The sequence below is a fragment of the Pelecanus crispus genome, chromosome 9 (assembly GCF_030463565.1).
Source record: "Pelecanus crispus isolate bPelCri1 chromosome 9, bPelCri1.pri, whole genome shotgun sequence".
Lineage (NCBI taxonomy): Eukaryota > Metazoa > Chordata > Aves > Pelecaniformes > Pelecanidae > Pelecanus > Pelecanus crispus.
Window position 1 is genome coordinate 14,991,267 of NC_134651.1, and position 15,517 is coordinate 15,006,783.

At 44.8% G+C, this 15,517-nt stretch overlaps 1 pseudogene; it reads right to left on the reverse strand.

The window, feature by feature from the left end:
* The window catches only part of LOC104032410 (putative cation-transporting ATPase 13A5), a 36,159-nt pseudogene that overhangs the window by 7,859 nt on the left and 12,783 nt on the right, over positions 1-15,517 (reverse strand).

A 15,517-nucleotide genomic window follows, 5' to 3' on the forward strand; every position in this document is an offset into this window, starting at 1 on the left:
AAGTATTTAAATTACCATTTTATCCTCTTTCTATTCCTTTCAATCTCCTGTTCATATTTATTTTATTGCAGTCTTATGAGCTCCTTGTCACCTGGCCTTGTCACCTCTGGTTTAGTGCTCAGGTGTAGGCTACGGACAACTTTTACAAAGCAAGCTAATGCATTATTATAAAATTATATTATGATAACATTTATTATAATAATATAATAGAGACTATAATAATTATTTTTATGGCTAAGACCCTCAAATTTACAATTGTCAATTTGAACAAACGTGTAAGGAAAAGTCCCTTGCCCCTATTTCTGGGGGGAAAAAATCAAAATAGTAATCCTCTGTTATTGTGTATGTTAGTATAAAAAACAAAAAAAGCATGTAGATAGCATTTTACAGTGACAACACTGACCGAGTGTACCCATGGGCTAATTTGGGAAATGCTAGTGACAAGTGGTGTTGGGTAGCCCCTTGTCACAGCACTCCTTAGGTTGGAAGAGATGAAATCCAACAAGAACGGGAGATGAGCTCCTACGTACCCCGCAGTCATTGGCGCCATCACCACACATACCCCCCTAGTAACTGATGGAGGAAGAAGGAAGACACATAAACCTTGCACGTAGCTGTTTGATCCCGTGGTGGAGCACCTGTTGGCTTAGCACTTGCAGGTACATCAGATCAGGGGCCTCATGGTGGCCCTGGAGAAGGCGGTGGCTGTTTCCAGAGGACAAGCTGTATATGGGGAGAGGTTGGGGCAGAGCGTACAGAGCAAAACAGACACAGGAATTGCTGAAATAATACAGCAGCTCCCAAACCACAACACATGAAGTTCCTCTGAGAGGGCAGGAAAGTTCAGCCCTAGAAGAAGCACTACATAACCAATAATTAACTGGGTTTTTTTCAGAAAGGTATCACGTCTTGTTTATGCCTAGCATCCATAGTTAGCGTGAGTCCTGTTTGGGGAGGAAACATTCCTTTTGGGGGACCTGAAGGACCATGTTTGGGGTCAGACTCCCAAATGCACCAGGTTGTTTTCAGCTTTGCTAAAGCTGCAGCCAGGACAGCACCAGCAGCTGTGTGGGAGTTGCTGGGGGGGGCTATTTGTATATGTGGGGGTCTGCCTCTGTATTTTTATCTCAGCCTCATTTAATGCTGCCTTCTGTACTGCACCCTGATGGGTGCCTGACACTTGTAAAACCCTCTAATCCCATCTCCTGAACCCTACCATGGGTTTGCTACCCTTAGAGTTCAGGTTTCCTCTAACATGAGATTTATGCTGCTCTGTTTTCTGCCTTGCCTGCTCTGTAGGAGGTGCTGGGAAGCCAGCGATCACCACGTGCACTGCAGCAGCCTTTAGAGCAGCAAGGAGTTATAAGTGTTTCCCAAGTGCTGAACAGATGGTTGATGACAGCAGCAATAACACTGCTTGGCTTGAGGTTTCTCCTACCTGAAAATCTGGCCAGAGAGTATAAAATCCAAAAATCTGTCCCAGTGCCAGCTATTTTATGAACTGGGTGACAGGAGTTGAAGACTTCTGCTGCTAGATGTGGGTATTGCATGTTCCTGATGCCCCTGCTGAGCAGAGGCCGTTGTCAGCTATGGTAGTGGTACATGGGAATGGGATTGATGTTTTTAATTAAACTGAAATTGGGAAGGTGACCATGCATTAACTCCACTGCACAGCTGCTCGTAGCACCACAGCCACCCCTGTCATTTGAGGCCTTAGAAGATGCTGAAAGCAAGCTGTTTGGGTTAAACTCGAGGCATGGTGGGAGGCTGCCCAGAATTGTCAAAATGTGAAGTGACAACACTACAGCTGCTGACAGAAACTTTCTCCAGCTGGAACACCACTGCCACTTAACAAAACAGGGAGGGCAGGTAAGTTCTTTGTTTCCTCTGAACTTACTTTTGCCAGCAAGTTGTAGAAGTGCATTACAATACCCTGACAGGACTTTCCATTCATTGCAACATGGTAGCTGCAGATTTCTCCTTCCAAGGTGATCTCTTCCTTGGTATTAGCGCATACCTCCTAGAAATAAGACAGCATTTATTCTCAGACTGAGGTCATGACATGCCATTTCACTCCACATTGTCAGCCTCCCACCAGGCAACCAGGGACACAGCTTTCTGCAGCATCCTTTTGTAAAACTGTACACCTGGCAGTACTTGATTTTCTAGCTGTGTTTCCACACATAACTAATCCCTGTTAGCCACAGGCTGCTAGTTTAGACACTGAAGTTTTGTCCAGCAAATAGTAACACAGACTAGTATGTATAATTGCATTAATTCTGCACACTTCAAGTGTGATTGAAGTGGCCACTGCATCTGCAGAGCCATGCCAGTTATTCGTGTAGTTATTTTGCCCTGAGCAAAGAGCCATTGTATTAATTATTTCTCCCTAATAGGTTCATGGTCCATACCACACCTCCATATACCCGGGGGTAGATACAAACTAGCCCCCAGGTTTCCTCTGTTCCTCGGAGCTACTTACAAATCCTTAGCAAGGAGCCCAGGCCTAAGGAGCCTGGATGTTAGATATCAATTAGACATTAAAAGCTTTGTTAACTCCCCCGGCACCTGAAAGCAACCATCCCTGGCTGTGCTTACACGGGGAGCAGCTGTGTTTGCTTTGCTGTCTTCTGTCACTCACCAAGCAATGGAAACTGGAGTGGAGCCCTCTGGTCTGTTTGCTTCGACGAGGATGACTTCGCTGCCCGTGTGAATCATACCCACATTCCTGGCCACTGTGACACCTGTCTGCAGGTTGTCCCCTGCAAGGATAGTGGAGAGGCTTCATCTCCTGCTTCAGGCAGTTCTCCATCACCAGGAGGCTCAGGAACGCCAGCCCAGACTCTGCCTCCTCTCTTGGAGCAAGGACAGAAACACATGTGCTGTTTCCCATGGACAGCACAGAGAGCAAGACTCTCCCTGCAGTTTTTGTTCAATGGGAAAGGCATGCTCAGTGGGAAACAACTGCTACGAGTTCAAGACAAGCAGCGCTCAACAAGCGCCACCATTTCTGCAGCTTCAGCCAAGCTGCTGATCCACTACATTGCTGTCTCCAGGAAGGAGCAATTCAGCAGAGATGTGTGTGCAGAGAGAGGTATAGGGATTTGCAGGAACTGGCTGGCTGAAACCCACAGATTATGGCATACAGAATTTCTATTGCAGTCCCAATCCATTGCCATGTAGAAGCACAATAACCAGCTTTTATTACGCTTTGATAACAGATTCTGAAATTCAGCTCAGTGAGCCTTGCAAGAGCTCACTGTAAAGCAGGCAATTAACAGTGTAATCAGCATCTGCTGAGAGGAAGGTGTTACATGGTACAGCTTCCCAATAGGCTTCCTTTGGCAGGAGGGGAGGGGAAGGTTTGGGGCAGGTCGTAACAAATCGATAGGAAAGCAACCCCACAGCGATACCGGCGGCTCATCAGCACGCCTTACCTCTCTAGGTTGCTCACGTATACATCCTTTCCTAGGTTTAGCACTTCATGGTCCAGGGCAGTGACTCTGAAGCCTTGGTTTGTGTACATCTTAAGCTCCTTTAAGAAATTAGCTGGGACTGTTTACAGGAAAAAAGTTTCATAGTTAGAATATTCCATCCTTGCTGCTTGCCTTTCTAGGGTTAAATGGCTGTCCTTTAAACCACTTTATAGCCTTAGTTACAGCACTGTGGCCTCTCATAGAAGTCAGCTGTTTTGTGCCAAGGCTGTGTCACTGACTGTTCAAATAAGCAATCTATGCATCTGTTTTATACTTTTAAAATGCATGATAAAGTAGAGGTAGATAAGATGATTACTGGGCAGAGGACAAATGACTGACTGCATAATTCTGTCCTAAGCTTTACTGCATACATGCTGAATGACTGAGGAAATTGATTTTATATTTATGCCTTAATGTGCGAATTCTCCAAAATCCTAATTTTTCAATTCTCTGATCATTCCTGTGACTCGAAAAGCAAAGAATTCCTTTTAACTTTGCGGTATTTTGTACTTACTACATACTGCAATCACAGCTTTACAGTGCAGTACCTAATTACTCATTAAGCTTTAATCAATATAGAAACAATCAAGACAGGATAAGACGAGCAATTTAGAACCCTGAGAAAGTGGAACATAATTTTGAAGACATTTTTCTTGCTTATGTTGACTTGTTTGGAGGTTTGCGTCATTAGATCTTAGATGGTTCAAAACTATATCTTTCCATTTTCCCTAAAAGCATTTTCACCTGGTTTTGGGTCAGTGCCATCTGAAATAACAAAACACAGAGCCACAGACCATTGGTACTGTGTTTGCTTGGCATCCTTTTGAAGTATTCAGTGAATGTGACCTGAGCTTCAAGTTTGCAGACAAATTTGATTATAAGCCTATAATATTGTTCACATACAAAAAAGAAAAGCCTATGTTTACTTGCAGAGAGAGGACAGAAGTCTTGGCTCGGGTGTTAATACCAATTATCCTTAATAACAGTAATTTGCATATCCACAGCAAGTTTCCCATCACTGAGATTTAAAGCCCTTGCAGGCTGGGTCAGTAACTCAATGCTGAGTTTACAGGGCAATAAATTAGCAGGAAATTTAAGAACTTGTACAGCGCATCACACTTGCTGTGACACATGCAATTACCATGATCCTACGTCTGCTCTGGGTATCTTGACATACCAGCATTATTTATGCACTGTATCTTCAGCTGATGCAAGTCAGCTAAGGGATGTATAGGGGCTGAACCTCAGGCTGTGCATCTCACTTGCTGTTGGGCTGTGTGCATCTTTAACTTACAAACAAGCAATGGAAACTTGTTTGTAGTATTAATTAATGACATTTAACAAGGCCAAGGCTTGCTTGTGGGAAGAGTCATACACATGCAGTTGCAGTGTGGCCAGTGGGAAGAGTGAGTGCTGAAAACCTTTTAGGATTAGAGCCCAAACATAAACTTCAGTTTGGATTAAGTCCAAATAAACACTCTAAAGTTGCCCTTTCCCAATTCTGTACCAGTTCCTTGTCTACAAAAGCTGGACACTTTTTCTGATGCTCCTTTCATGTACAGGTCATTCTGTTCCTCTCTGATCTTCTGTGAAACAACAGACATCGTCTGCAGCCCAGAAGAAAATGGGAATTGATGTAGGATTGCTGTGCCTCCCATGGGAGCCTGGAGAGGTCAGGAAAGTGAGCTGTTATTTAAGTCATTGATTACACAAAGCAAATCTGTTCTGAACTTCAGCTCATTTGAGGCTTTTTTGCTAAGGTGATTTATTATTAATAAGAAATTATTTCCCTTTTGCTGCCTTCTGGCTATGGGATCAGATCACTGATTACAAGTTTAGGAACCACAGTCTCAAAAACTCTGTCTTCCCAGTGTACTTCCCAGGAACCTCAATGTTTTTCTTTATATTTAACTGATTTTCCAGGCTTTGTCCCATTCTTTCTCTTGATAGCCACATATTAATGTGATATTCCCTTATCTACAGTCCTGGGAACTAAAATTTGATGTGTTACAGTGACATTACCATGGAAACAGAGCAATCCTAGAAAGAAGATTGATTTTCTTGTTGCCACAGCACTGTCTTCCCGGTATTGCTAGCAGAAATCACACTCTTTCCACTGGGAGGATGCTGGCTGGTTCAACATTTGGACTGGAAACATAACAATTTTCAGCTGTCAAAACTTGGAGCTTCCTAAGTATTCTTTAAGAGGAGCGTGAAGAAAACACCACCATGCTTTGGGGTGATGCTGATAAATCTGCTAGTAGGGTTGCACAACCATTACCAGCAGGTCTCATGGACCCACGTCCATGCTTCTAGCTGTAATGCCTTGTCCTTACTCACATTGCCTCCTGCAGATGAACTCATGCTTTAGACATTTATTCTGTTTACACGGTTTCTCTGCATTAGTTTCCACTTAAACTGATTGTGTAGTTTCATTTTGCCAGGAGCTTTACAGGGTGAGGACTCAGAGAAGTCTGTATCTTTTATTAGCACAAATAGTGGAGTTGGAAATGAGGGGCTTTTAAGGCACATGAAGTGCTTTAGATGCCACTTCAGAGCAGCATCTCCACTTTAATCAGAATTTGCTTTTCTGGTGCTATGCTTCCAGGGTGTTTTGGGGGAATATGCAACACAGTACCCAGAGCGGTTGAAAGGCATTTTGCAACTGCTAGCCCAGATAAACAAATAGTGCACATACTAGGAGTTTGCACATGCTGCAGGTTGAAAACACAGAATATTCATTCTCGGAAAGAACTGGACTTACACTGCTGGTCTAATGACGCAGGTGTGGAGAGCACTAGCCCCATCCTGAGCTGTGCTGGAGTCATCTATCTCCTGTATGAGGAAAAGTGTTATTTCTGATACTTTTTTTTTCTGGCTTCACACCTGTCCGTTAAAGCAGGGGCATGTTTCCCCCTTACTGTTGCACCCAGTTGCAGAAGTGTTTTATTATGATCTAGTAGGTCTTCCTATCCATCATCAGTGACAGCCTCCCTGCAGCCTTGTCCTCAGCAGAAGCCTACATGGCCCTGTGTCTTGTGACTTGATGAGAGTAAAAACCTGTATCAAATTGTGTGGTTTCTCTAAGCTCAAGTTCCACATAAATTTAATGCCATATCAACGATGAAGGGGAAGAGAGATTATTACCCTTATTTAGCTGGTTTTCTCTTCCAGTCTCCTGCTTTTAAAAGACTCTCACTGATGTTCTGTGCAAAACAGGGAGGTAATTTTCAGCGTAGGATGCTTTTAGCCCTCCAGCTCTGTTACTTTACATGCTGCCAAGGCTCATTCACCCTCAGTTCCCTTCCGCTGTCATGTGGCTCTGCTGCTACCTGCTCTTTCACAAGAGTGAGCACCAGCCTGATGCCTTCCTGCAGTGCTGCTGAAAGAGCTGCCATCTGTTTGACTTATTGATTAATCTCTCTTGAGCAAAAAGTTGAAGGAGAAAAGATGATGAGGCAGTTAACTGCAAAGACCCAGAACCCCTCCAGGCTAGGACGTGGCAGGGAGAAGAGCAGCCCCTTTCCATCTCATGCCTCCTCACATCCCACTCCCACCCAAGGAACTCTCCGTCCCCATGGATGAGCCCTGAGGCTTAATCTCTCGCCACCTCCCCAGGTCTCTCTGAGACTTGCTGTTCACTCAGCTGGAGGCTCCAGCCTTGGTTTCACCATAGGGGTGTCCCTTTGCTAATCAGAGATAACAGCCTTTAGCATAAGGGCATAAAAACCTGCCTCTGCGTTTCCTTGGTTGACTTGTGGTCTGTGCACCACGTGGCCAACAGCGTGGTCTGATCCCCTGCTTCCAGCAAGCAGCAATCAGGCTCCCCCTCTGCTTCCTTACACTCCGGTGTTTCCAAATCAAATTAAGAGAGCAAATGCAGACAGCCCAAGGAAAATGATTGCTGGACTATCAAAAGGCAGCCGCAGTGCTGCAGATCTGCCATGCAGTTAGTAGAAATAACAGAGCAAATTCCAGCTGCTGTGACCAGTACTGCAAAGGAGTTTCCCCTACAGACATGTATTTGAGCTTGACTTGTGAGTAAACCCCCATAGAGTGCGTTGAGGGTGTCTGTGTTTTGGATGTGTGCAGAGGATGCGAGTCACATTGCCCAGTGTGTGCCCTCAAACATTTTCAGGTCCAGCAGATCTCCCTGAATCTTCTTGTCCAAAACCACCAGTGAATGACAGCTCACCATAGCTCCACACACAGGTCCCCAGGGCAGAGGAGCGCTGGATGGGAACTTACGGATTTTTCTGAAACCTGATTAAAAGCAGAAGGTTAGTGGGACCACTTATAGGAGGGATGCAGAGACACAAGTCCTCAGTTACTGCATACAGGTGCTGCTCTGCTGTATTCAGTGGAGCTGAGCCAAATCACTGCAAGCAACGCGCTGTCCTACCCATCCTTCTGATTAACAGGTCAGATGCATTCAGGAGGCCAAAGAGTACCCAATAATTAATTGGCACGAGTTCAACTCGATGTGAAGTAACGGAGACAGTAAAACACTCAGAGAGGCTGGCACAGGCACAGGCATCCTGCTTGGCAATTGCTGTTTGGTATTAGATGAAGCAGAGAAGACACTATCAGAGAGGAAACAACTTGCAGCAGGGATCTCAAAGAAGTTTGGCAATGTGCCCTAGGAGAAGATTTGTGAAGCTGCAGTATGGAAAGGGGGTGCATCTGCTCAGGCTGGTGCTCTGCACCCACTGGGCTGGATAAGCACCATCAGCCTGCTCTCAGCACCCTTGGGAGTGATGTGGGAGAGCCACGAGGAGCCCAGCCTTCACTTCCAGCTGTAGCTTTTACATCTGCATAGCCACAGACACCAGATACTTGTCCCTCACACCTTGGTTTTAAAAATGGGTAAGTTGGTTGACTCCTATTGAGTTACACTGAGGCATGCTGTCAAAGATTCATGCCCCAATTTCTTTCTGTGGAAAGCCTTGAGGTTTATTCCCTCCTTGGCCCCGCAGTACAGGCTGAACAGATGCAAGGCTAGGCTGGGTGAAGGCTCTACAATTTCATCATGGAAGTTATTTCTCAGCATCCTCTCTTCACACACACACATTTTTCCCCTCTAAGAAACTGGCTGGCTGACAGGTTGTGTTTGTCAGACCACAACACAGCCCATTACTCTTTAGGCTGGCATGTTAAAGAGAAATATAAACAGATTTTATTTACCTTTGATCACCACCAGCATCCCCTGTTACTAACACAGGCACAGTGAAATGCATCTGGAAGCGAGCAGCATGACAGCTCGCAGCTCTATTAAAAGGAACAATGAATCCAGGGCCTGTTGTCCCTTTGGGCCATCCAAGTCTGTTCTGTTTCCAGCAAATTATACCTTGTTCTGAGCCTGGTCATAATTGGCTTATTAATTAATTAATACTTGAGAGATGCTGTGAGACTGCTAAATACCACATAAAACCAGCAAACATTTATATCTCATTAAATATACAATAGGATATTTTGCAAGTTGAATGAAATTCCTTTACTGTCATTGCCTTGCAGTATTCAGCTTAGCTGACAGCTAGTCTTGTAACATATTTAAAAATGTGAACATTTAAGAAAAAGTAATTATGCAAATAGGCTAATGAGATCAATGCAGGCAGCAATAGCTCCTCCTTGCGTTTTGGCAAGCCACCAGCACTGCTTCCCAGCTGGCTGCAGATTGGAGATGTCTGCAGAGACAGCCTTACGTTTTGGTACCTTGCAGAGGTTTTTTTATTACGTGAATTTATTCTGATATATAGATCCAGTTTTGTTCTGCTGCTCATGTGAGCAGACACTACCTGCAAGGCTACCTTGACGGAAATCATTCTGGCACTACCACGAGCTGTCTGCCTTTGGTGGGCTCCAAGCCCGTTCAAAGTGCACCTATTCAGCGTGGCCTCCCTGCTGCACTGGAGAGGGCCAAGAAAAGACTGTTGTATGCGCCTGCGGTTTGGTCCCACTGGAAGAATATTTTATTGGTTGACACTTACTAATCTCTTCTCATTAATTTGGAACGGATAGTAATTTTCTTTCTGTCCTTTGAGGAAGTATCGGGAATGTGATTTTTCTCCTCTCACAATAAATTCATCCTTTCATTCATTATGGCATGATTATCTCTGTGGTGTTGAAGTATCTGATATATTAACAACTACTAATGAAACCTGGGAGTTGATATGGGGTGTGTGATTTGTCCTGGCCCCTGCTAAAGATTAATATGTTGAGTTTGGCATAATATGAACTGCTGAGCTGAAGTCTGTGATTGTATTACAGTAATATGAATTAAATAGTATAATTCTGGATATAGTCAAGTTTATTGTTTACATAGTGGTGATTTCTTGAGGATTTCAATGGTCTTTCAGCTTGGAATTGAGATGGAGCTTGCCATGGGTTTGAGGGAGCTTTGCAGGTCTGATCTGTGGTCTCACAGATTTTTTTTTTCATGGCATTTACAGAGGGTAGGTGAGATTTGACAGGCACCAACGTAGTGGCAACACTTAATTTCAACAGAAGGAGCATTATCCTAACATTTAAATGATGAAAGGTTTATTGACTAGATTAAGAATATTTATTGAACTGTGCTGAGAATGACATAATTGAAAAGCTCTGTACATATTCTCCAAATCCCTGCAGGGTAATTAAAAGCACTCATGCTGCTGCTGACTTCTGTTTGCCTTGAATTAGCAGCGACCTTTACAGCTATGCCTGCCACAGCAGTGCCCAGATGCTCTCCTCGGAGGGAAGGAGCTGAGTAGGGAGCAGGGACACCCATTGCATTCCGCCTCCCCAAATGCACCTGACCACCTCTTGCTGCATGCTATTTGCTGTCTCTCTGTATCCTATGCAACTTGCCTCCCTCCTAACTAGGCATTTGGGCAGTAGGTTCACACTGGAGATTAGTTCTTGCTAAATTAAATCCTTCCTTACCAGAAGGGATGATGCCCCACAGGTCCAGTCCATCTTCTGTCAATGTGCCCATCTAAATTTAAATAAATATCTAGTTACCCTGCTACTGCCCACCCCTTCCTCTGCCATGTCCCCAGAGGTCCTTCCCCAGCTCCCGGGCAGGGTGAGGAAAGCCTCCTGCCCACAGTGTGACCCTGCTGCATGGACACCTGTAGAGGATTTTTCCCTGGGATTAGAACAGGGTAGATGAGGTGAAAAAAAAATATCCCATGTTCCTAGCAGCCCCCAGCATCTTTCAGAGCCCCAGGAAGAGCCTTACTTTGTCAAAGCAAACAAGGTTGATCTGCCCACAGATATTAATCCTCTGTGGGCTGATGCAGAAAATCATCTTTTTCTTCAGCCTCCTTTGAGCATAAACAGCACGTGTTGTCAAGGCAGCAGGGATAGCAGGAGGCATGGCCACAGTGAGGATGAGGAGGGCCATAGCCACCACATCTGCCACCACCTTCTGCAAAGAGTGAGAGCAACAGGGGCGGTGGGGTAGGAGCAGCCTCCCTCCCCTGCTACCGCCGCTCTCGGGGGACCCACCTGTCCTGCCCAGGAGCAACACACACCAAGCTCTGCCCTGGGGATGACAGATTTATTCTGCTTTGTTCTGTCCACCTCCCCACCCCGCCATTTCTGGCATCTGAAAACTGAATTACAGAAGTGAACAATATTCCAAGGACCTTGAGTGACTGAGGGCTCAGAGCTGGCACCTGCAGCAGGGAGGCATCCCTCGTAGTTACCCTGTGGGACACGAGCACACACACTGTGTACATGAGTCCAAACACGCCAATGACAGAGAGGCCTACAATGAACTTGAAGGCATCTCTGTAGAGTTTGAAGTTCACTGGCTTGGGGTAGAGCATGGATCTCACCAGGCCACCTTTAGCTGTCTTGAGCCCTGTGTGAAGACATGTGCCATACATTGTGTACACGACATAGTGGCGACGTACCGCATTGGTGCTGTTTGAAAATGGACAACATTGCACAAGCCTGAGCCATCAGGTGGCAACAAGCGCTTCTCAGGGACAGCAGACCTGTGCTGGACTTGAACTACAAAATGAAACTATCTCGCCTACCAGCCTTTGGGGCTGCTGCTTTCCCTCTGCTGGTTAGCAAATGATAAAAGAAATACCAGCTTGCAGCACGACAACTCTCACTGGCCCTCTGCTCTTCGACTTCGTCTGTATGACTTCTGTCCCGCAGAAGAGGGTGTGTCTCTGATAGTCTTCTCTGCTGTGGGTTTTCCAGGGCATTGGACTCTCCATGAGGGGCAAGGGGGTTTTAGTAACCGGAATGCTTTCACCTAAGAACAACAGCGTGCAGCTTCACTTAAAGGGAATTTAAAAGTCTATCAGATTCTGCATATTAGAAAGTGACAGCACCCTTTAGGTGCTCAAGCTTGCCTGACTAATTAGCTTGCTTATATACTTACACATGTGGATTTATGGTGACAGCCATTGTAGTTCTAGTTTTGGAGTACATCAGATGGCTTCTCTGAGCGTTTTCTGTCAATGGGCTTGGGCCAAATTTTGCCCGACCCAAGTTCATGTCTTGTAGTGGCTTAATGTTTAGGTATAACACTGACCCCTATGCTTGAACAGAACTGCTGCAAGATCAGAATCCAAACACTCAAAAAATACATACTCAGTGTGTGAGTATTTTCACTTTCTACTCCTGACAGTATATTAATCCTACTTGTTAATGTAGATGAGAAATGCATATTACACAATGGCAGTGTTCAGAAGCCCAAGACAACTGTGAATTATTCAAGCCACAGTTTTTCCACCTCCTGCTGCAAACTATTCTAATAAATAGCAAACAATTTGCTGTCAGAACAGATAGAGACATCTCCCTGACAGACAATCTGCACAATGTTAGCATTTCAAACTCCAAGGCTGCACCTGTGAGCACCCCTTCATTCACAATGCAGCTTCCATCACTCAGGACAGCATCACATGGGAGAGCGTGCTTTTTTCCATCTCAAACAAACATGTCTCCAGGGACTAAGTAACCAGACTCCAGCTCTTTGCAACCTGTAGAACAATACAAAAATGAACTTTACTTGTGCACAAGTTCTGGGCAATTAAAAAAAGTCTCAAGGCACACACATCATCACTAAACTTCTACATTGCATGATTTAAGGCCAGTGCTTCTTAGAAATAATACTGACTGAAAAGCAATAGCACAAAGATCGGCCCTTGTCTAAACATGTCCCTCCAAGTGGTCATCTCCAGTTTGATTTGCTTAGCGCTTATTTGCATAAAACATTCTGACCAAGAAAACCCATCCAAGGCCTTTACATCTCCCATCACCCTAGCAATTTCCCAGCTCAGCATCTTTGGGAGGCAAAAATAGCTATAACCCCTATTTTATGGGCAAGGAACTCAGACGCAGGAAAGAAAGTGCATACCTCGGCGGGAGCCATATATCTAGACTCCTTGAAAATAGCTCACAAGCTACTTGACAAGATTGTGAAAGTAGCCTATAGCAGAGCAGGGAAGCAGGTCTCAGAAGGCCAGAGTTGTTATCTAGTTGCTTGTTTGTGAAATTAAATTTTCCAAGCCATTCTTGACTCTTAACACAAATTACTAGGTTCACCTGTATCATTACAGATGCCACAGATAGAGATGATAACAACAGATGCATCATTACCGCACCACATTGGCTGCGCCCACACTTCTCACTGCCCTGCCCGGCTCACCTCCCTCTGCCCCATTTCTCCCTGCAGCTCGCCCTTCACATTTCAGCCGTAGAAATCAACAGGAGCTGTGCAATCCCAGATACATTTCAACATGTTAGTTAATTATACAGGCTGGTGAGGAAAATGAGACACAGATGACTCACCTGCGCTCTTTGTGCAGACTGTAACCTGGACTTCATTATGCTCTTCAACGAGGTCATGCAGCTTGGTAGACTGCTGTTGATGGGAAAGCAATTGCAGTGTTGAAACACCAATACTCAAGCGAAGCAGTAGGTTACAATTCAGTGATCATGCTAAAATCACAGAAACTGAGCTCTGCTGAGTTATCCCAGGGAGATTTCACATCGCATGTTAGAAGTCAGGATGCAAGTTCATCGAGTTAACCTAGAACAAGCTGCTGTGGGAACACGGACCTAATTTTCTGTTTGCTTCTGATTCATGCTGCTGTATCTCCCTTAGTCTTCAAGGGGCTATTCCTGCTTCGTGCCAGATCAAGTTTCCTTAGCTGCAATGTTGTTATCTGTAGTCCCTTCATAGAGGGTTTCTTTGTGCTCAATAGTTTCATCTTTGCTAGGAGGCTATCAACAGGACAACCAACTTGTAAAGACTATCATTACAAAACTGTCATTGCAAGAAGAAAAACAGAAGTTCTAATTTAGATGAGTGTCTGTGCTTTGCCAGTTTTTGCAATCTAATTCAGACAATTACATATCCTGAGATAATGATGAAGTCAACTGTCATTGCAAGGCCATTAGAGAGAATGCCTTATCTTAAGTTGCAATTGCAAAAAACTGATCCCCAAGCGTGGATTTCATTAGCATTGTTCTTGTGAAGATGTCAAGCCAGTTTGAAGAATATCCACAGGCCCCAAACACTGAAATTCTTCCTGCCAAAATTATCAGTCACACAATAAAACTGGCCTTGCCAAAGAAAGCTGAATGGACCTTTGTGCTCTGCAATACCAGGACGTGACACGAACACTTGAAGTACAAAGGTGCGCTCAAAGAGACGTGAGCACTTATTCAACATGGGAGCGCTAGTCATCCCACAGATATTAGTCAGAGATACAAAAACGTGATGCATAGCCAACACACCTGTGCTGGCAAAAGCCCCAGCTATTCACAAAGCCCTCGCTGAGATCAGTGTGAGGCAGCAATAAAAGCATGCCCTTGGCAGAGCAGAGGGTGCACAGGAATGCCTCGTCAGCACAGCACACCAGCAAGCACATACTGCCCAAAGCCCTGAGAGCCTTGGGGCCTGGGACCTATGCGGGGAGTGTGCTGTGTGCCTCCAACCAGCCCAGGGAAAAGCAGAGTCGATTCAAACAAAGCCAGCTCACAGAAGGGCAAATTATTGCATCCTCCTGGGCAGCACTTCAGAGCAGTTTGCTGTACCACCTTCTCAAGGAACCTTTCTAAGGGCCGAATCTTGCCCTTCCCCAGTAATTCAGTGCAGAAACAATGATTTTAGCAGTGAATTTGGAGGCAATATGAGCTGTGCCTGGCTTTGAAACAGAATAGAAGCATGACAGTCAGGTCAGTGCAGCCCAGAGCTGCCATCCCTTCACCCTGCCACCACCTTTAATCACATCATGCTGTCTGCAGGAACTGTAATTCTCAGTGCTGTCCTCTAACCATTCTATTTTTTCCTGAAGATTAACAAAACATTTACCAGAACCCAGGAATCCCCAGTTAGTTTCTGCTTTTAAATCTTGACAGTGAAGAGGAATGTGATACCTAAAAATCCAGACCCAAGAGACTAAAACATTGCCTGGCAGACTCCTGTTCCCATCACTCTTTCCCATCTGTACTTTCATTCACATAGTTTCTCTTTTTTCCCTATTATATCCTTTCTCCATGTGACTTTTGCCTTCCCTGTGTAAAGTGGGCTCAAATCAAAGAAATGTTTTCCCAACTCCCAGCAAGAGTGTTCTGCGTTTCAAGCAGGAAGCACCAGGAAGCTCATCTGGCTGCATGAGGATACTCGGTGGCAGGAAAATGTGTAAGGCTCAGCTCCATTTATTTGCCTTTGCCATAGTAGACACAAGGTTTCAGGCTTACCACAGGTGAATGCTTTAGCTTAAAAAGTGAATGAGCTGAGACTATTAGAAAATGCTTCCAAGCAGCTGTGTCTGTGGCAGAAGTGTCAAACAAATTTGAGAAATAAAAAGTCATGCTTCTTGCTGCTGCTAAGGCCTCCTATTTAGCCAACCTTAACAGAAGTGAATCCTCCTGAAATTACAGTAGGAACCAGACTCATGGATATAGTCCACCTTCATAAAGTCTTACAAAGATCAGGTATCACACTTCAATCTTCTCTAATTCTTGGGAAGTTCAAGACCCCCAGGTATGACCCTTTTAACTCTTAGAATCATAGGATCATAGAATTGTTT